General features: G+C 38.7%; 1 pseudogene; it reads right to left on the reverse strand.

The window, feature by feature from the left end:
* Positions 1–360: 360 nt before the first annotated feature.
* LOC117424818 (uncharacterized protein KIAA0513-like) lies at positions 361–20,075 on the reverse strand (annotated as a pseudogene).
* Positions 20,076–23,898: the final 3,823 nt, after the last annotated feature.

Here is a 23,898-nt window from a genome sequence, read left to right on the forward strand (position 1 = left end):
AAAACAGTGTGTGTTGTTTTGTTTATTTTGCTACAGGTAAACAGCTTAGCTGTCCTGTTTTTTAGTTTAGGTTCCTGTTCTGTTTATTTAGTGCTCATAAAAGAGCTAGGTGTTTGTTTTGTTTATTTTGTTTTTGTGTTGTTCATTAAAAATAGCGCAACCGCACGTGAGTGGTGCAGTTTTTATTACAATTATATATATATATATATATATATATATATATATATATATATATATATATATATATATATATATATATATAATTAACAGCATCTGTTTTCCAAAATATACACTTTGTAATATTTATCTATAAATCCAAGTCATGTAGGAAAGACATCTCTAGCCACAATATTGCTGAGTTCAGTTCTTCAGACTCCTATTCCAGAGCCATCTCTTCAGCAGCTTGTTTTGCTCTGGGGGAAAATTAAAAAAAAGATTACGTAAAAGACATTTAAAAAATAAATAAATAAATAAATAAATAAATAAATAAATAAATAAATCTTTATTGAGACATTGTCTTTTTATTGTAACTATCAGTTGGACACCTTGCAATGCTGCTTGTATTATAGAAACCTTAAAATACCAAAAATTATATAAAATAATAATAATAATAATAATAATAATAATAATAATAATAATAATAATAATAATAATAATTTTTGATAGAAGTTTGTATTAGCAGGAGTCGAAGTCCAAATGCACAGTTTGTGCCGGTATTGTATATTCTGCATTTAATGTTTGATCAAACTAGTCTTACAAATAGGGACCACATTAGGCTGTGAAAGAAATAGTGCGTACTGTACGCAAGCAGTGGGTGAGATGTTTAAAAAAATTGGCAGTACAATAAAGCATGGGTAGGTTGCGATTGTAAAATGAAAAATAAAATGCATTCTCTTTCTATAAGCACATCTCACCCCCTCCATTTCCAAAGTTAAATTGGTCTGCTGTGAATGTATAACCCAAGTCAAATAACTTCTTTCTTATTGTCTACAGATCAGACAGAACCAAACAATTCATGTTGCATTTAAACTGGATTCAGCACCTTCATTCAGATTGCCAATGACCGCTTGCTTCTTCAAAAAATCATTGCAGAACTTCCGGCTGAGTCCGAAGGCCAGCATGTTGTGTGTGAAGGTTCTGCAGAACAAAACAATGATTGCATGTTACTTGTACTTTATACTTTAGATATGCAGATATTTCATACACAATGCTTCCAAAACAATGACCTAATGTCAAGTGTGTAGCTTTCCCCATTTCCAAGAGCAATGTGACAAGGCACTACCTCGGAAAACATTTGAAATGACTCACCCCAGCTGTCCGAATGCAATATTTTCTTTGAACCGCAGGCTATCATCCTTTTCTTCCTGGCTCATGTGACACCACTTCTCCCTGGCAAAGGCACAATCCACAGCTTAGAGCTTAGCTGGGCCATCTACATGGCTACTTTTACTAAGGGGGTGGTGTGGTACAGAGTAAACTGCTAGCACAGTAAGTAGTTTAGTAGCAAATGCAATCTTTCATCTAAGTTAGCAGTGACTAATAGTAATCTTACACTTAAGACAGTGGGTGGAGAGTATTACAAATATGATTACTTTGAAGCAAACAAAACTCTGTACTACTAGTTTAGTCTCCCAGCCAAGAGAAAGAGAGGGAGACCCACAAAAGAAAGAAAAAAGAATGACAGATAGGTAGAGAGCAAAAAACCACAGTAATTAATGTTAGAGGCGAAACAGCTAAATTAAATAACCTAATTGAACACGAATACGAATGTGCCTAAAGATAGCACACCCCCACCACTGTTTGACCGTATACACAGGCTTACTTCTGGGAAAGCACAGATGTGTAACTTCCAACTCCCCAGGCAGCCTATCAATATCTCTCAGGGGAAACTCACAGGAAAAGGACTTAATAAAGTGAAAACCAGATGGTGGAATAAACCCAGGGAAAAGCTAGACCAGGTCTCTGGAATGCAGAGCCCTACCGAGGACCAGGTAGTTGTAAAGAGCCATACAAAAACATAAAGATATACTGTATACGTATATTACTGTTAAAAAAATAATAAAAATAGGAAAGATATTGAGAAAAATAACCAGGTTACACTAAGACAAGTTTGTGCTACATGTTTAGAATTATACAGCACAAAACATTGAACATTTAAAGCATGTTAACACTCCAGAGAATATATTAAAATAGATTAATTCAATGCAACTCCAAGCACCATTTGCGCACACAGCAGTATGCATGTTGTCGTCTTCATAAATGTGGACGCACATGTATCCTGGGCAATTGGTTGAAGCGAAACAGACATTTAATATAGAATCGTGCTGTTTATTTAGTGGTAGTAATGAGTAAACAGAAGCAGATATGTTTGGTTGAAGCTTCAAAAAGAGCAAAAATCTCTCTTCTGATGATCCAGAATGACAGAGAAAAAAATAGAAATGAGTAAAAGCACTGAACCGTCTGTTTCTGGTAAATACGCTGGTGGCATCGAATGTTAGTACAGTACTACTGCATGATTTAAATTCTGCTGCTCTTCCACGATGGAGCACAGTAAGTGCACATTTAAACTTTAATTTGTATTTGAATTCAGTGTCTTATATTAAAATGAATGACTTCCAATACATGAGAGTAGATGTTAAAACTTCATGCTGATTTTAGACTCGGCTCTCGCCAAGATAAGCACCAACTAAGATGTAGCTTTAAAGTAAACTAATGTGATCCATCTGTAATGCTGTAATGCTGTAATCCTCTCCTTTTTAGCTGACTGAATTTGTTGCCAGATCACACTGCTGTGTTCTAAGCATCCTGGGAAACCTGGAATGCCGGCTTTTTGTCCTGAAATCTCTGAGCAATAATGCTGAAGAAAATCTTTCCTTCGACATTTAACAGGGAAATAGCACGAAACTGACTGATTCTTGTAGAATTTTTATTATTTTGGTATAAAGACACCTCCTGCTCGGCACCATGCTCTAGGTACAACCTGTTTGTCCCATGCTACTTTCATCAATTTCCACAGGATTCGTAGTATGTACTATTATTATTATTATTATTATTATTATTATTTATTTCTTAGCAGACACCCTTATCCAGGGCGACTTACAATCGCAAGCAAATACAAATACATTCAAGTGTTACAATATAAGTCATACAATAAGAACAAGAAATACAATAATTCTCAAGTGTGACAAACCACAATTCAATAATACAGCAGATAATAGTGAAAGTTACATCAGGATATGTACGGAACTCCATTAGGCCCTGGAGATGATGACGCCCTTGCTTTTTTCACAGCTTGCTCTACTTCTCTTCACTTAAGTGACGGAATCGACAAAGGCTCCTGCCTTTTTGAATCTGTATGTGTTTCCTCCAAATATCTCTCCAGCTCGAACTTAGATGCTTTTAGTGTGCCATTCTTCTCACTGGTGAATAACTTCTTTACAAATTTGAATGGGTCTTTATAAAAGTTAGTTCTCACACGCTCCTTCTTTTTGTAACGTTTCCGTAGGCGCTCAGTTCTGCGCAATGTTGCAAGCTTATCTTTTATGACCCTCTGAAAGAGACTGAGTCCCGCCTTCTGACTTTGTTCTGCTCTTCTCCATTGCTTCCTTAGCTGTCTCCTTTCTCTAACTAAGAGCGTTCAATCTCCTGCTGCCGTCTAGACTTTCTAGGAATAGTTTGTACTTTTTTCTTCCTTTTTTCAGCTCCAAACCTCTTGCTTCCATATGCGTAGATGATGTCCCCAAATTTATTCAGCTTCTTTTCAACTGTTCCACTTAAACTTTCCAACACAAAACAGAGATCTGTATTTATTGTGTCACACGCAGTTTTCTCACAATCTTGGCCATTTAACTCCAGGCTTGTGCCCGTTGAGGTTCTTTTCTCTCTTACGCTGGTTTGTCTGACCGGGTTCACAAGGATCATTAGGTTCATCACTAGTTGTATCCATGCAAGTCCTCCTCACGTCTATAACAGGGGTGCTGATATCCTGTGGTTTGCTTCCTGTCACTGGATTTCATTCGACTAACTTGACTGACTTCGTAAGAAGTACTGATCAATGCGAGGCCCTTGTCCCTCAAGCATTTCATTCTCCCTTGATGAATCTTCAAACCCCTGACCGTTGTCGCCTTGCTCCTGCCGCAGACACAACCCTGAAATTCCATGTCTTTGCTAACTGCAGATCTTGAGCTAGTTCTTTGTGATGTACTCTCCATTCTCATATCTGTTTCCTTTCCTAAGTCGTTAACCATGTTGTCTAACATTGAGTTATCTTCACTCTAGGGGTATTTTTCTCTTTAATTTCTTAGAAGCCTTGGGCAGGTGTCTCCAGCATCCTGTTCCCATTGAAAACACAGAGCTAGATACTGTCGACAAGGGTAGCTAACCCCTGCCAGCCCCAATGGGGTCTCTTTGCTTCTGTCAGCTGTCTCTCCAGGCTGTCACAAGGTCTTACTCTCGTTGCCAGCTGCACTATTCACAGCAGTCACTGGACATGTCCAGATCTTCATGATTTCCATTACATGAGAGTAGATGTTAAAACTTCATGTTGATTTTAGACTCGGCTCTCGCCAAGATAAGCACCAACTAAGACGTAGCTTTAAAGTAAACTAATGTGATCCATCTGCGTTTCCATCCATTTGCGATTCCTTACATTCTGATGATGGAGATATCCTTTTGCCTCGTGTTGATGGCTAAAGTGTAATGCTGGCTCCAGGGATCAGCTTATTTTGCCTCCCTGGTGGATCAGCACACACAAAATATTACATTTTCCTAATCATTAACACGCAATTGCCAAGTTGTGTTATTATTATTATAATCCATAGTAGCCGTTTACAGCCCTAGAGATTATATTAGAACTCCCGGAGTTTACAGTCTTATTGTGTACAGCTGTAAGATTATAAGGTTTATTATGTACAGGTTGCGTGGGCATCTTAACTGACTTCACCACGGCACACAAACGGGCAGTTTAATGAAAATGATGACCAGATTTCAAAATGTTACTGATGAAAACAGACGTGTTAGTTGAAAGTCAGGAAAATGCTGCCACAAGAAAAGATGTTGAGTTACATAAATTTACTAAAAACATAACTGGAAGAAAAATGGAGAAAACAGGAAAATTCATCAAATACCAGTACAGCACCTCGACAACATAACGGTATACTGGGAAGCAAAGAGGTATTTAATGCAACACAAATATGAAAGTTCAATTTACTACGTTAACTAAATGGACTTCACAAAAACAAAAGAAAGTTTTATGGCAAAACAAAAGCATTAAAAAAAAGGAAATTGTATTCCGGGTCTTCTAGTAACATGGATAATCCACCTTCGGTCTCATCATGTATCCTGCCATGAGAGTTTATTATTATTATTATTATTATTATTATTATTATTATTATTATTATTAATAATAATAATTCTTTTTTTTTTTAACTGCCTGTTTTTTGTCACATGTAACATAAAAAGAAAATTTATGTTTATACGCCATGCTTACGGGGGGTGGGGAAGGGGAGAGTAATGATTAGTTGTAGTGATTGTGAAAGTAAAATGATTAGAAATGGAACCAGCATAAAAGACTTGTGAGCTAGTTTTCTCCTAGTTTCTCTCTATTTCAGTTTATTTGTAGCTTTTATTGTTGTTGTGGAATATTTGGCTGTCACTGTAGTTGCTGTTCTGTCTCGATGGCAGTACGCTGTGTTTATTCAGTTTTAGAAAAGGGAAACAGCAGTGCAATTTGATTGCAGTTTTCTTATGTGACAATCAGCACTCTGATTGGCTGAAACACTTTACAGCATGGTGATGCAGAGTCATTACCGGCATGAAAAGCGGTGTTGGTGTGGTTCAGTTATGCGTACCATAATGAAAGATTTCTTGGTGCTCCTGCCAAGCACTATATATTAAGTAAAATATATGTAATTATATAATACACTACAGAATAAATTAATTGCCATCTTATAACTTACATTAGCTTTCCATATAATTATGTGCAACCTTTTTTTTGGTTGCAATATCTAACACATGAAATTGAGGGGTGGGAAATAAATAATATCTATTTTTTTAAAAAAGCAAAATTGGTACCTACATGGTTTCTTGCAGCTCATCAGGGTTTAAAACAACACATTTCAATGTAAAGTCTAAATGTAAAGGCTGTAATGAACGGAGGTTGAAAGCTGCGTTCCACCCCCAGGTTCATTATGGCAGCCTATCTACCTTGTAGTGGGAGATCTCTTCCTTCTCTCGCAGTGGACTGCGTCGAAAAAGGCCCCATTCCAGAATCGCAGTGTGTGCCTGTATCGACCAGAGCAGAGCCATGGGAAACAAGTTTCAGTTACACCAATGGTTTTCAACCTCGGTCCTCGGGGACCCCTGTGTCTTCTGCTTTTCATTCCAACTCAGCTCTCAATTACTTAACTAAACCCTTAATTGAACTGATTAATTGAGCTTAATTGGGCCTTTTTAATTACTTTCAGCTCTTAAACAATTGGAGATTTCAACTTAACTATAACATGTTATAAATAACTTGAAATCTGCAACTTTTTAGGAGCTGAGAACAATTAAAAAGGCCTAATTAATTAATTATTAGTTCAATTAAGGGCTTCGTTAAGTAATTGAGAGCTCAGCTGGAATGAAAACCAGAAGACACTGGGGTCCCCCAGGACCGTGGTTGAAACCCAACTAAATTACACCAATACATACATTCTAATAAGTTTTTATAACCATGGCTTTAAAACACAGCATCCTGCAATTAAACAAGTAACTAGTTAAAGTTTTAGAGCAATGCTGTTCTGAATCTCAGCAACTGTTCATCCACTGTACAGTGTCCACGTCATATAACAAAGTTAAAGTAACACTGTGCCAGGGCAGAAGCCCTACTGCTGTAAATAGTGTGTGGGTGGGTGGGAATGCAAGGTTGTCAGGGGTTAAATCTGTCCCTGCCAGCAATCACAGGTGTGGCCATTTATTGGACAGTTGTGGCCATGTATTTATTAACATCATTTTGCAGACTAATTACAGGGATGGAAATAACCCATTCCAGGTTTTACTACAAGCTTGATTAGCCACAGTGTATAGGCGACAAGCTCAGGTGTGTCTGATTAAACCCATAGTGAAACCAGGCATGGATCAAACTGCTATGCAATGGCAGTCTTATTTCCAGCCCTGCTTTATGATTAATGTGCATGAGATTTTTTTAATGGTATTTTTCTATTTACTGCATAAGCCATAACAGAGCCTTAACATGCGAGAGTCTGAGTTCTTGCAAAACTCCCAATAGCAACGCCTCAGTTACACTCTCCCAATAGCAACGCCTCAGTTACACGCTGCTTTCCAATATTACACATGCAGTCAATGTCTCCACATTCCTTCATGTGACCTCTCGAAGTAGAAATGTCACACATTGTCTCATTCAATCAGCTTTTAAGGAGAGAGATCATTATCCCGGTGTAGATGCCTCTGAAGCTAATGTGGCTCCCTTTAAACCTGACATACATTTGAAGCAGCCCAAGTTTGTTTGGTTTATAAACAGCAGGAATATGCTCTGGACACTACTGCTTAATTATTACCTATAATCTAAAAATTACATATTTACAATAATGAATGCATCTTTTATATATGACAATGTATTGTATGAAATGGCAGGATTTAGTGGAATTATGTTGTACTTTAACCCAATATATATATATATATATATATATATATATATATATATATATATATATATATATATATATATATATATATATATATATTTATATATATATATATATAGATAGATAGATAGATAGATAGATAGATAGATAGATAGATAGATAGAGCTATTTAGTTTAGATTAGCTTAGCTATTTAGTTTAATGGATGTACCTTTTTCACAAAACGATAAGCATATCATATCTGCAAGATGTTTCTAGTTGCTAGTTTTGTATATTCTTTTAAGAGACTGGATGACACCAGTTAAATGGAAGGTAACCCAGTAATACCCACCAGATCGGCTGCGGTCTTAAATGTGTGTACAGATAGACCTTCTCTTCTTTCTTTTCTTCAGGGAAATCCAACACCACTGGAAAACAAGGCGGAGGGTTTAAGCATGTACAGAGAGAGCTGACCAGTCTTAAAGGACAACGTCTCTTCTCTTCCATGCACAGCTACACTCCAAGGGCGCTTTCAGCTTGCAGCTGTGCACACACACACACACACACACACACACACACACACACACACACACACACACACACACACACACACACACACACACACACAGAGTGAGGGGAGAGAAGGAGCCACGGGATTATGGAGTTAAAAAGATGGACATACCAGCCTTTTTTGGTTTCTTCTCAGGCTGATTCTCACCATCTCTGTTAAAGAAAAAAAAAACACACACACACACACACACATCAAAACCCCATAAATGATCTACAACTATGACCAAAAGTTGTCCATTAACCTATAGAATTAACAAATTTTGCTTCATAAAGTTGAATGAAACTAGCAGAATAATGTTTTGTTAACATAACATTGCATAAAGCTTTGTAGTATTCTGTATACTAAATGAAAAACTGACAAAAATTGAAAAATGAGACATTTCAAAACTTATTATGAAATACTGTACTACTATTATGGCTTCCGGTAGGCTTTTTCGATATCATGTTGTAGTTTCTTTGATTATGCGACATATAGAAGAATAAAAGAAAGTAAATGGATAAATAGACTGAACACGATTATGCCAGCAGGAGTCAACAGAAAAGAATGAACTAATTAACTTTTAAATAAATAAACAAAATTCATTCAAAAGTTGTGCATACTGATGCGCTGAGGAGGCCAAATCTAGACTGATCCTCAGAGCCAGCATTGCATGATATAATAAAAATATAAGTTTATGTAAAGTGGTGTTAATTAGAATTAATACAGATTCAAAGATAGAAGTAAAAATGATGCCACAATATATAGAACACCATTACATCATGTAAGAATAAATCATGGATTTGAATGTAAACAATAACAAGTAGTTGTCATGCCGTCAAAAACCTATAAATACCTCCAATGTTTTGATTCAAACACAGGCTCCCTTGAGAAAGATATGTACAACATATCGAAACGTTGGGCAGCTGGCTCTTTGAGCTAAAATATATATATATATATATATATATATATATTGTGAGACAGCAGGGAGGGGGTTAAAACCTCTCTGCAGTAAAAACATGTGTGGAATGCTCATTTGTGGTGTTTAATTGTTTTATTGTTAATTATCACCTGCACCTGGCTATGATTGTAAATCAGAACCAGGTGCAAGGTTTATAAGGAGAGCAGTCAGTCTGCTCTGGGCTGCTGAGTAGGAGGCAGGAAGAGGTACTCTGCTTCCCAGCAGTCGTAAGGTAAAGTGTGTTGTATTAAACCTGTGTGGTGTTGTTTATTGTTTAGTGGGGAAACAGCCTAGCTGTCCCACTGGTAGTCAGGGTGTTCCTGTGTGTTAGTTAGTGCTCGTACAGAGCTAGGTGTTTGTTTTGTATTTTTGTTTATTTTTGGTGTTTATTAAAAAATAGTGCACCAGCGCTTTAAAATCCATTCCAGTGTGTTGGGTCGTGTTTTTAAAGGGGCTAGAACCGTGAAGAGGGTCGATTCGTTTATAATATATATATACACTACCGGTCAAAAGTTTTAGAACACCTCAATTTTTCCAGTTTTTATTGAAATTTAAGCAGTTCAAGTCCAGTGAATAACCTGAAATGGTACAAAGGTAAGCAGTAAACTGCCAGAGGTTAAAAGAAAAAGTTTAGGTTACCAAAAACTGAAAAATAATGTACATTTCAGAATTATACAAAAAGGCCTTTTTCAGGGAACAAGTAATGGGATAACAACTTACAGCTGTTCTGCAGCAATGGAAGTGAATTAAGCCTTGAAAGTTGATGCTAACAATTCCTACAGGTGTCCCAACTTTTGTTGATTACTTACAAACCCTCTGTCTGTATAAAAGCAGTGTTGGAACAGACTGTGTTACTACACCCTCTTAAGCATTATTTGGACAGTATTGTACTGCAGGAAGTAGTATATTGCTCTCATAATGGCAAGAAAAAGGCAATTAACAAAGGAAGACAGACAGACCATTATAACCCTTAAAAGTGTAGGTCTTTCCTTTAGAGAAATTGCAAAGAAAGTCAAGGTGTCAGTGAGTACAGTTTCCTATACCATCTAAAGGCACTTGGAAACTGGAGGAAACTCTGACAGGAAGAGGTCTGGCAGACCCAAAGCCACAATAGAATCAGAAGACAAGTTTCTGAGAGTCAACAGCTTGCGTGATAGGCGGCTCACAGGACAACAGCTTCAAGCACAGCTTAACACTGGTCGTAGTAAGCAAGTCTCAGTTTCAACTGATGAAGAGAAGACTTCGAGCTGCAGGTTTGACAGGTCGAGTGGCAGTAAGAAAGCCATTGCTAAGATGGCAAAATAAGAAAAAGAGGCTTGCCTGGGCCATGAAGCACCGCCAGTGGACTAGTGGAAGAAGGTCTTACGGACCGATGAATCAAAATTTGAAATCTTTGGTTCATCACGCAGGGTTTTTGTACGCCGTCGAGTAGATGAAAGAATGGTTCCTCGGTGTGTGACACCAACTGTTAAACATGGAGGAGGACGCGTGATGGTCTGGGGCTCTTTTGCTGGATCTAGAGTCGGCGACTTGCACAGAGTGAGTGGCACCCTGAACCAAAACTGCTATCATTTGCAGCGCCATGCAATACCCTCTGGTATACGCCTAGTTGGTCAGGGGTTCATCCTACAGCAAGATAATGACCCAAAACATACCTCCAGGCTATGTCAGAACTACCTTAGAAGAAAAGAACAAGACGGTAGGCTTCAAATCATGGAATGGCCAGCACAGTCTCCAGACTTAAACCCCATCGAGCTGGTTTGGGATGAACTGGACAGAAGGGTGAAAGCAAAGCAACCTACAAGTGCAACACATTTGTGGGAACTTCTGCAACAGTGTTGGGAAGAACTTTCCGAACAACATTTGATTTCCATTGTAGAAAGAATGCCACGAGTGTGTTCGGCTGTTATAGCTGCAAAAAGTGGCTACTTTGATGAGTCAAAAATTTAGATTAAATTTTGTTAAACCAAACGATTCCATGATTTCTTTTTTATCTCCAATTGTTTATTTGTTCTACGCTTTAATTTCAGAGTACATTGAGACATTAAACTGCGTAAATTTCAATAAAAACTGGAAAAATGGAGGTGTTCTAAAACTTTTGACCGGTAGTGTGTATATATATATATATATATATATATATATATATATATATATATATATATATATATATCCTAAAACTGTAGTTGATGCAAAACTTTTGGCTATAGCTGTACCGATACATACCTACAGAAACTACACAGATAAAATAGGTGTTATGTTTTTAATGAATTCCTAACGTAAAAAATTTAAATCCACAAACACGTGCCTATATAACACAGTCTCACTACTATATTCTCTTATGTCGATTCAGATACCTATTCCTCTCATAACAGTATTCTTTTACGCAACAGCGCCACGCGTTGGTACAGTTACTTCTCTCCTATCTCCTATTCACACAGCAACATGTAAGTAAAGAATTAGCCCTCTATTTTCACAAAGGATTCTACAAAGTGGTGGTTCCTGGACTGCAGCCATTAGTCACAGAACTGCTTGTGACCAGCTGGATGTGCAGGTTTTTATACTTGTGTTTTAGAACATGTTAATTTCCATATGATTTTAGCCAGCAATGCCTGGGGAATGTTTCTGTTGATTGTTTGAAAATATGTATATTTTTTTATACAGAAGTTATGGTAAGCAAGCCAAGGTGAAAGCAGACACGCAGCAAAATCAGACAAACAGCAAACATGGCAAAGCCTGGAAAAGGCATAGTATAAGCATGAGACAATGTTTTGTAGGGTTGTTTGTTTAAGTTTAATTTACTAAACTTCAGCATTTTAGTATCAAACCCACTTAAATGTTTGTAGTTTAACATATTGCTATGGAAGAGAGTGACGAAATATTAAATATGAAGTAAATTGGCTTACACTGTAGAGGCTAACACCTCTATTTAGTCTATTTATATATTTGACAACAGTTAAACATTTAGACGGCATTTTAAACATTTAACAATTGTTGAATGTTTAAACTTTTACCTATTAACACTGTCATATTTTAAAAAGCACCATTATTATTATTATTATTATTATTATTATTATTATTATTATTATTATTATTATTATTATTATCTCACCCAGTTTTTTTGCTGACTGGTCCTCGTAGCTTGCTCTCCAGGCCTCCGAAGAAGCCCTTGACATTTTCTGTCTTGGATGATGTGTTCTTCAGTTGCCGCTCTGCGATGTCCTTCTTGCCTGCCAGCCAGCTGCTGGCAGTTTTCAGGTAAGAGTCGATACCTGCAGCCGGCTTCTCCATGAAGTCAGTAGGAGAGAGAAGCGTTTTTCCTACAAGGAGACGGAATGTGCAGAGAATATAACACAATGACTTTGCTATGTGCTTGAATCTCAAACCAGTCACTAGAACCAGTGTTTTTTAGTTATGTTTTTTTTAGTTATAGTTATGATTTATTTATTTTATTTATAGTTAGTTATAGTTATTAGTTTAATTTTAGTTATAGTTATTACAGTTAACTATATATCATTTTAGTTATTGTTTAGTTATTATTATAGTTAATAGAGTGGTAATGACCTTGAAATCTGTCAAGGTAAAAAATAACTTGGGTAATGCCAGGCTCTACACCTCTTCACAGTACACTCCTTAGGATAACCAACCACAAAAATGTATTGATCAGAGATTACCATTTACAAGCTAAGTCTTGCTGTACAACCCTTCACACACTTTAATACTAGTCAAATAGATTCTGTATGCTTGTAAAAAGTAGGCTGTTTATTTCAGCTTGATTTTTACTCAACAATTTACAAAAGCTATATGTTTTTTACATGAAACTAACTTGAGGAAAAATAATTAAACCATTTAATTTGCAGTTGCAAATGTTTAAGTAGAACATCAATGCTTGATGAAAACAAGGCATATAGAAGGGTTAAATATATAAGCAACTTGCCTGAAGCAATGGTAACTATGAAAAAAAAGTGAATAAAAAATAAAATTAAACACGTGCCTTTTCTGTACAATACAAAATGTCCCTGACTCACAGGCTTTCCAAGAGATCAGGAGAAAACATACTGTAGGCCTATATTTATAATGCATTTACCTTGTTTTCCTTATTGGAAAACAACACAAAGAAGTTGTAGTGTCAGATAAATCTTTCATGTGCTAATTTAACAGTCCCATATGTTTATTTTTGATTTTGGTTGAAAATGCTTTATGAATATGGACCTGTGGAAGGGTGGGTGTATTCACTGACACGGGAAACAGAAGATTTTATTTGCAAACACCGCACAGGTGCCCAGTTTTATTTATTTTCTTTTTTTATTTATTTTAGCCCGCAGAGGGCGCTGTTGTCCGTGGCCTGTATACTGTCGACAGTAAAATAGGACCACGGGGTTACCAATACAGGTATACTGTTCCGTGCATATACAAGTGCTCGAAAATAATAATGAAAACAGAAGGCGAAAGAAAAAGGGAAAATAACACACAGTAATAAAACTACAAACAAAAGTGCTGCTTACGCAGTGCCCCCACTGCCGCTAAGCGGGTCAGCACAGGTCTCCGTCCTACACTCAGTTGTTCCTATACACTGGGGGTGGCCAGGGTTCCCCGTATACCTACACACATCCCCTTGGGTAGGTAATTATTTCTTTTACTTTGTAAATTAGTTTTTAAGGAAAGCTGTCTCCCTTAGCCGGGCTCACCTGATCCTTGTTTCACTCTGGCCCAGTTATAACATTGTCCCAGTTTTAATATTGTGTTCCTCTATAACGCCACTATATTCATATCTTTATATACTGTATCTCTACTTTACATCTCTACAACACAATGTAGATGGTGTCTAACCTCTCTATATAGAGACAGATAGATAGATAGATAGATAGATAGACAGATAGATAGATAGAGTGGCTCTCAAAAGTATTCACCCCCCTTGGACTATTCCACATTTTATTGTGTTACAACATGGAATCAAAATGGATTTAATTAGGAGGTTTTGCCTCTGATCAATGCAAAAAAAGTCCATAATGTCGAAGTGAAAAATAAAATCTACAAATTGTTCTAAATTAATTACAAATATAAAACAGAAAATAATTGATTGCATAAGTATTCACCCCCTTTGCTACGACACACCTAAATAAGCTCTGGTGCAACCAATTGTCTTTAGAAGTCACATAATTAGTTGAATGGAGTCCACCTGTGTGCAATTAAGGTGTTTCACATGATTTCAGGTTAAATACACCTGTCTCTGGGAGGTCCCACAGTTGGTTAGTACATTTCCTACCAAAAACTATATCATGAAGACGAAGGAACATTCAAAGCAAATCCGGAATAAGGTTCTTCAAAAGCACCAATCAGGGGTAGGATATAAGAACATTTCCAAGGCATTGAATGTCCCCCGGAGCACAGTAAAGTCCATTATTAAGAAATGGAGAGAATATGGCACAACTGTGAATCTGTCTAGAACAGGCCGTCCTCAAAAACTGAGTATCCGGGCGAGAAGGGCACTAGTCAGGGAGGCCACCAAGAGGCCAATGGCAACTCTAAAGGAGTTACAGTCTTCCACGGCTGGGAGACACTGTGCATACGGCAATAATAGCCTGGGTGCTTCACAAAACTGGCCTTTATGAGAGAGTGGCAAAAAGAAAGCCACTGTTGAAAAAAACTCACATCTCACTCAAATCTCGGCTAGAGTTTGCCAGAAGGCATGTGGGAGACTCTGAGACCAAGTGGAAGAAGATTCTATGGTCTGATGAGACCAAAATAGAGCTTTTTGGCCTCAACGTTAAGCTTGTGAAAATAGAGGGCAAAATGAATGCAGCAAAGTACAGAGAAATCCTGGAGGAAAACCTGCTGAAGTCTGCAAGAGACCTGGGACTTGGGAGAAGATTCATCTTCCAGCAGGACATAAACATAGACCCTAAACATACAGCCAAAGCCACACTGGAGTATATATATATATATACATATATATATATATATATATATATATATATATATATATATATAGCGCTACAATCTAATGTATTGATTTTTGTCGATTGTTGGGAATTTAACAATAATCTTTCAAGCACCAGCTCCCCCTCCTCACTGTGAAATCCTAATGAAGTGTCTTACCTATGTAATAGTAAGTGAAACACATTGTCATGAGATTTTTGGCGGGGCCAAAGTCATCCTTCTGGTAGCACCTGTAAGCAAACACACACACCCTTTGATTAATAACAAAATAAGAAACAAGCAGGCTAACAATCAATCACTTCAAGAACCAAGTCAAGCAAAGAGACATTGTCATAAAACATAACCCACAAGCTCACAGCTGTCACTATCAGATACACAAACCCCAAAATTGCAGTTTGGCAACTGTGAATAGGATGGCTGTAGGGGTGACGTCAGGCCAGGAAATGAATGCAACAACAGGCAATTTCGGGGCAAAACTGAGACGTAATGACGCTCAGCTTTTTATTAAACAAAATAAAGAGTTTTAACAAAAAAAGTTTTCAAAACAAACCGGCACGTTGGCCAGAACAAACAAACAGAGCCCTAAATGACCCTAAATTAAGTATCATGCTGGAGTAAACCAGCATGGGTAGCAGTTGTTTACTTCTAGATGTCTACTTTTACCTCCTCTCTACTCCCATTCTCCACTCATGAACACTCCACCCTGTGCTGATAAAGCTGCAGGTCTTTATAGTGGTGACTGAGGGACTAGCTATTAATTATCTTATTATCCCTCTGTCACATTTTGCACAGGTTTATTAATTCTGTGTGACTGTCAGTTAAATAATCAGTAGCTGACAGTCACACATTCTCATGAGGTATTTTAAAAACCAAAACAAATAATGGCGGACAGCACCTCTCTTGTCCTGCCACACATAATAAATCAAAACACCATCTTTTCGCCATCATATAAAATAAATAATAAATGATACAAATACAAAATACGAAATATGCACAGGGGCGGTGTGGCGGAGTGTCCCGCCCCTATTTATTATTATTTGTATTTGTTTGCGGCGCAGATAAAAGCGCCGCGTCTTTTGTTACTGTTTTTTATATTTATAATTTAAAAACCTGTGAGGATGCGTGGCTGATCAGCTACTGATTATTTAACTAGCTGACAGTCACACATCCTTACCAAACGCGTGCAGACTGTGGCCGAGGGGTAATAAGATAATTAACAGCTAGTTAACCCCTCGGCCAGAGTATAAGAACCTGCAGCTGTCCGTGCTGCGGGGTTGGGTGTACAGAGAGGAGGTACGGGGAGATAGAGAGGAGACAGAAAATAACAATTGCTAAAACGTGCTGGATTAGCCAGCACGACACTTACTTGTTTGTCTGTTTATTCGTTTGGCCCTCGTGCCCTTTGGTTTCTGTTTTGTTGTTTGTTTAAATCTTTTATTTTTGTTTTGTTTATTAATAAAATCATCTGAACGCCGTTGCGTTCAGCTTCACCCGCCCATCCATTGTTGTGATTCAGTTACTTCCTGGTCCGTGACGTCACCACACCTCACCACTGCAAGCCATCCTGCCACAGGCGGGGAGTACCCCATCACAGCAACTCATTTCAAAACTTACTCAAAGAGGACAACAGCAAACGACTGGACGAGTCTGTAGAAAGTCTGTTCGGAGACACACTTGGAATTGCAGCGCTGAAACAAAATCAAGAATCTGTTTGATTGTTCACACTCAGATGCCATCACTAAAGGGTGCTTCCACAATATCAAGATAGGGTCAGTTATTGTGAGCACTACTACAGCTAAGGGTTTTCAAAGTCACAGCATTCCTGTCTAAAGCATCGACAGCTCTTGCACCTAAAATGATGGGCATACGAAGATCAATCAAAACTCTTCCGCAAATATGAGTCACAGACACATTTCAGAGGTGTAATCAACCACCAATGTTCTATCAGATAGGCTATAAACAACAAATCAATACATTGAGAGCACTACTATTCAGAAGCAAGAAGAAAAACAACATTTGTAGACACTCCACAAAAGCCATGAAATACAGCCAGATTTATTATCATTTATTGAAAATATTGCTATAGACAGTATACTCCTACTTACTAAGGAGGCAGATACAGGTACCTGGAAAGGAAGACCCTGCCCTGCCTCAGCACACCTCTCTATTAACTGTACATGGAGTACCTGATGTAACTGCTGAGCTGTTCCTTTACCTGGGCGCTGACATGTTTGGAGAACCACTCCCTGCCTTTTCCATTGTCTCTGCTCCAGAGCTCCCCAAAGCGTGCCTTCTCCTCCTGTTGAATCTCATCTCTGAAGAGACAGCAGAAAACTTTTTCAAAATGCATTCATTTTGCCATCTAATTAGAAGAAGACCAAGTCAAAAAGTCCTCAATTAAATATTTAAAGCAACACAGTTTTACAGTTCATCCATCATCGCTTAAACTTACAGGGCTAGATTCTCAAAGCTCATTTGCATTTTTTTTTTTCAGAAAGGTAAAGAGCACCCAATTTGGGGGAGGGGGGTGGGGGTGGTTATAGCAATTAATTTCACTGGACTTGCAAGTGGAATGAACAAAATCACAGATTTATTACACCTGTAATGTGTGGCACATTGCTGTGCAAAATAAATCATTGGGAGTTCGAAGATGGGCTGTCTATGGAAGTTTTCAGTCTCCTGAACTTTTTACCTGGTGCAGCTTTTCTTGAGAAAAAAAAAAACAACTATTATTAAAAATTAAACTGGTTCAATCCACCCCCGTGCCAGCGTTATATAACCAGACTAAGTTTTTGATGTCTCCCTTTTTTGCATGCGTCGAAAGATAACCGAAACTGATTTTATTGTTCATCGGGTGCTAGGTTGCTGACACTTGCAGTTCTTCACTTTGGCATTTGTTTCTAGAATGAAGGCTACAAAAAAAATATGACTCAAAGCCAGCTCTGACTGCCAGAAAACACACACACACACGCATTAATCCTTATAACCGTGTGTGGCAAAGTGGTTTGTAGTGCACAGGTGTAGAGGTGATGCAGTGCTCAGTAACAACAGTCCAACAACAGTTCAATGGTGAAAACAAAGCTTTATTAATTGCTTTTAAATAATAAGACTGACTATACACAACGATGTGTACAGCTAGTCAAAACCATGGGGTTCAGTCCCAAAATAATAATAACAAACACACACACACACACACTTTAAAACACCTACACGATCACCAATCCAATCATGAGTGCTCCGGGTGCCAGTGGTGTTTTGAATACGATACAAGTGCTTAACAGTGGGGCACACTGTTACTGTTACACAGCGCCCTCACTGGTCAGGAGGGAGATTGCTGACTCTGATTTATTTGCTCTCTGTCACACCATGTAACCAGCTGACTGCTGAATTCCTATTCCAGCACTGAGCTTCTAACTGACTGAACTTCCCGACTAGCGTTTCAAAATGACAAACTGTTCTGTACATTCACCCATGCCATGAATCGTGATAAATCTCAATGAATCCCCACAGTTAATTAGATGTAGTACCCTTTTTACTGCTTACTCCAACTTTAAGTTACTCCAACTTTACTTTCTAAAACATTTTCTTGAGAGAGGTCCTCTATGAAAGGTAAATAGTTGCTTTCTGTGCTATGCAGTTTGTACCTTTTAAAGGAAGTCTTTATTTGTAAGTCGCCCTGGATAAGGGCGTCGGCTAAGAAATAAATAATAATAATAAAAATAATAATAATTTGTAAGCACTCTGGACTCCTATTGATGGGGAATCAACAGGGCTGCTCTATTTTACACCTGCAGAGACTTACTAAAGTTGAAGCTTTTAACTGTAAGACATTACGAACCATAATCCACAAATGTTAACTACTCCAGGACTGTGTGAAGTTCTGTGCAAAACAGCTCTACAAAGCAGCGCTTTGTGGATTTCTGACACGTTTTATTCATCATTCAATCACTAGATGGTGATGTAACACAATTGTACAAGCAGACATGTAAACCTGGCATAGCTACAGCTATGGCCAAAAGTTTTGTATCAACTACAATTTTAGGATTGCGACATAATTAAAAAAAAAACAAAAAAAATACAAACACAAACACAAACACAACTATATGAACATGTAAATCAAAGAAACTACAAGATGAGTAAAAAAGTCTACTGGAAGACATACAATAGTACTACAGTATTTCATGTTAGATTTTGAGATGTCATATTTTTTTATTTTTCATTAAGTACATGGAAAACTACAAAGCGGTATGTAATTCAATATATTTATGTAGCAGGTTTCTTTCGACTTTATGAAGCAAACTTAGTTAATTCTATAGGGTGATGCAAAACTTTTGGCCATAGCTGTACATGCTGTTTGGAATCTCTAGTAAAGTATTTTACCTAGCACCGTCCCCCCATGGTAAGAACTACCGACTGTCTGGTTTTTTTACCACAAGATTGTACCTACCCTCTGTGAAATCTTCTCCACGTATTTCTTTATGAATTCCCTGCGCTCTGCCGACTCTCCTCCGCGGACTCTGCGCTCAGATTGGAGGAGAAGGACTCATTGGAGGAGGAGCGTCGTGAGTGGCTCCAGCCGCTGTGGGAGGGCAAGTCTAAGGCTTCGTTTTCGCTGTCCGCTGATTCGGTGGCCTCGCTGTCATTACCTGGGTCCTCGCCATGGCCGTGGCCATTCCCATTGTGATTCACCACAGGGGGAGAGGGCTCCAGCACACAGGGGTCTACCGTGCAAGGGTCCAGCACATGAGAATCCAGCACACAAGGGTCTACCGTGCAAAGGTCCAGCACATAGGGATCTAGAGTACAAGGATCCACCACACAGGGATCTGCCCCACAAGGAATCAGGTCAAAGTCTGTCAGGTTATCCACAGGAACACTCTCCACCTCCATGCTCATTTGGAAAAGAAAGAAAGTGCTTATGAATTAAATAAAAAAAAAAAAAAACTGGTCATTGGAGCATGTTAGAAAGGATTCCAAGGGTGTTATCCACAACTGTCTCATTTTCAACAAGTCACCTAAAATGAAAAGGGAAAAAATAGATTTGTATTAATTCGATGCACTTTAGTTCCCCCAACATGCACTAAATGTGTATACCCATTGTAGATTATACACATGTAAATAACAACATGCTCAATTCAAAGTATTTCAGTCTAGGAACCAGTACAGTACACATTTAGCTTTTATATTTGTATTTTATTTGAAAGCTTTGTTATACCGAGCTCCTGCGAAACAACATGTATTCAGCTGCATGTACAAGTTAATCAATGACACAGAATGTGTGAAGAAAAAACATCAAATTGAAAAGAAAAAGAAAATGACAGGAAATGGCTCTAAACACTGTTGTACATTGTGTATGAAACACTTAAGAAGGTAAAGTGAAAAATAAAATAAGGAGCCACATACATCTCCAGGATATTTTTTGGCCCAGCATAGAAAGATGAATAGGTTAAAAGACACAGAATGACCCCAATTTTAATTTGACAGGCTAGGGAGCGATGACAGGGTTTTCAAGCCTGTAATTTTAGATAAATGTCAGAAGGTGACCTTATAAGCAACATTGCATTAAAAATACAACAGATTAGACTGTTTATTATGAGAGTGCAGAGCTTGTGAAATTAAACCGTTAATGAAAGCGTGTTGAAGCAGGTGTCTGTGCTGTTAGCAAGGCAAGCAACACTGGGTTACAAGAGAGCTGGTACTAGAAGATATTGAACTAAACCTAAAACACAATAGGAATTCATGCCATTTCATTAACTGAAATGGAACAGTAATGAGTATGATTTCTGTACTGCAAAATTATCCCTTCACTAAAAGAACTGTCACAGTTAAACACTCTTTAGAATGATACACCCTTTCAATTCTAAGTTCCGAGCTACTGCTGACACACAATGCTTGTGAGGACTTTGCTGACAACAGGAATTTTGTTTCCTCTTTCCCTCCCTTCTCTCCCTCCTGTCGCCTATTAAATATCTTCGTTTCCCTGAATATACAATACTGCTGTTTTTATAGAGCTTCAAATTACATTTCTTTATTTTTGTTCCCTGACCTTTTTGTTAACAGTCATTGTGAATGATTATATTGCAGTTACTCAAATACTGTTTTTTATTTTGATTTATTCAGTTCATGTGTCATGTGGATGTTTATATCAATAAGCGCCAGCATTCTGTGTTTAACCACAGCAACAGAAAACAAAATTAGCGGTTCACTTGATGGTACTGACAACTACTTCTATAAAGAGGAGCTCCAAAACACACAATATCCGAGTCATAGTAAAACCCAACAGTGATTAAGCGCTATAACGATTTTTTCACTATCAACCACCCCAGATTATGGAACCATTTTTTAAGTATGCGTATGCAGTATAAGTATATTCAACGTAACATGGAAAAAGCAGAGCACTCAGGAGAACAGAATGTGTGTCTCTGGAGGTGTCTAGATAATTGAGAATCTGCTGTATTTGTAAAAGGGATCTGCATGCCGTATTAGAGAACGATTTATAAACAAATTGCAGTGTGTGGGGGGGGGGGGGGGGTAAATCAAGCAGCAGCATAAAAAACAGAGAGTTACTATTGGGAGATTAACAGAACGATGTACTTTAGAGTAATGGCTTTAGACTTCAGATGTGAATATTCCTTGCAGTGCCACATCCATATAGAGCCCAAGCCACACTCCGAAATCTGATTATTCAGCGCACAAGAGATCTGATAAAACCCTCAACAAATTATTATTATTATTATTATTATTATTATTATTATTATTTATTTCTTAGCAGACGCCCTTATCCAGGGCGACTTACAATCGTAAGCAAATACATTTCAAGTATCACAGTACAAGTAATAATACAATTAAGAGCACGATAAATACAATGACTTTGGTTCAAGCAAGTACAAGTGTGACAAAATACAATTCAATAATACAGCAGATAACAGTGTCAGTGATAGTTACATCAGGATATGATTAAATACAAAATACTACAGATTAAAGACTTGGCAGATTACAGTACTCTGAAGTACAGGATTAAATGCAGTAAAATAGGGGGCCGATAAGAGCAAGTAAAGCACATTTAAGGAAAGGTGATAAGTGTCCCAGGGGAAAAACAGAGGAGTTCTACAGGTGCTGTCTGAAGAGGTGAGTCTTAAGGAGGCGCCGGAATGTGGTCAGGGACTGGGCAATCCTGACATCTGTAGGAAGGTCATTCCACCACTGAGGGGCGAGGGTGGAGAAGGAGCGGGCTCAGGAGGTGGTCTTCTAGTGCAGGCGGAGCGGAGAGGTCGAGTGGGGGTGTAGGGAGAGATGAGGGTCTGAAGGTAGCTGGGTGCAGTCTGGTCAAGGCATCTGTAGGCTAGTACAAGAGTCTTGAACTGGATGCGAGCGGTGATCGGGAGCCAGTGGAGTGAGCGGAGTAGTGGAGTTGCGTGGGAGAAGCGAGGCAGGGAGAACACCAAGCGGGCAGCGGAGTTCTGGATGAGTTGGAGCGGACGGGTGGCGGACGCAGGGAGGCCAGCCAGGAGGGAGTTGCAGTAGTCTAGGCAGGAGAGTACCAAGGTCTGGACCAGGAGCTGGGTGGCGTAGTTGGTGAGGAAGGGTCGGATTCTTCGGATGTTGCTCAGGAAGAATCGGAAAGTGCGTGCCAGAGTGGAGATGTGCTGGGAATAAGAGAGGCAGGGGTCCAGGAGGTTCTTAGCGGAGGAAGAGGGAGAGAGTGTGGTAGATTCCAGAGGAACAGAGATAGAGAGATCAAAGGAGGGGAGGAGGAGGAGGGAAAGAAAAGGAGGTCAGATTTAGAGAGGTTGAGTTTGAGGTGATGCGAGTGCATCCAGGAGGAAATAGCAGACAGACAGGTAGAGATACGGGAGGGGATGGTGGAGTCAGAGGTGGGGAAGGAGAGGAAAATCTGAGCATCATCAGCATAGAAATGGTATGAGAAACCATAGGATGCGATGAGGGGGCCCAGGGAGCGGGTGTAGAGACAGAACAGGAGAGGAACCAAGACTGACCCTTGGGGGACTCCTGTTAAGAGAGGGCAAGGTGTGGAGGTTACTCCACGCCAGGTTACCTGGTAAGTGCAGTTGGAGAGGTAAGAGGAGAACCAGGCCAGAGCAGTACCAGAGATCCCCAGGTCAGCGAGAGATGATAGTAGAATACAGTGATCAACAGTGTCAAAGGCAGCAGAGAGGTCGAGGATAATTAGGACAAAGGAGAGAGAGGCAGCTCGGGCAGACTTTAGTGAGTTGGTGACAGACAGGAGGGCGGTTTCAGTGGAGTGAGCAGAGCGGAAGCCAGATTGGAGAGGGTCGAGCAGAGAGTGGTTGGACTGTGTTCTGCAGCAATTTAATTAAAATGCATACATTCTCGAACAAGCTGTCATTTCAGCAGCAGTTCCTCTGATTCATGTATTCAGTAGTCAGACTCCGTGCTTTACGGTAACACTTATTAATTACCTGCCTATTACCTATTTAAGGAACAAACAGCATGCATCTGTTTAGTTAAATAGCTCAGCTGTTTTTGTAGAAGGTTACTGTCACTCACTATTTGTCTATAAACTCCCACCCCGAAGCACACTGATCTACTGGGGCATTGTAACCTAGCAGTTTGTGTTGCTTAATGTTCCCTAGCTTGGTTCTTTATTATCCCCTGTTGGATATAGTGGAGACAGGCTTACATATGTACAGTACATGTGCATTTAAGTCACATGAGGTTTGCTTATCTCTAGAGAAGCAATTGTTCAATAGTAACGATACATGCCAAGAACCTTCTTCAGCACAAGTAATTGATTATATCATAATCTGAGTATACTGTGTAGTGGATGACTATCTGTACACCTGTCTGTCT

This window comes from Acipenser ruthenus, chromosome 19 (assembly GCF_902713425.1).
Source record: "Acipenser ruthenus chromosome 19, fAciRut3.2 maternal haplotype, whole genome shotgun sequence".
NCBI classification, from domain to species: Eukaryota; Metazoa; Chordata; class Actinopteri; order Acipenseriformes; family Acipenseridae; genus Acipenser; species Acipenser ruthenus.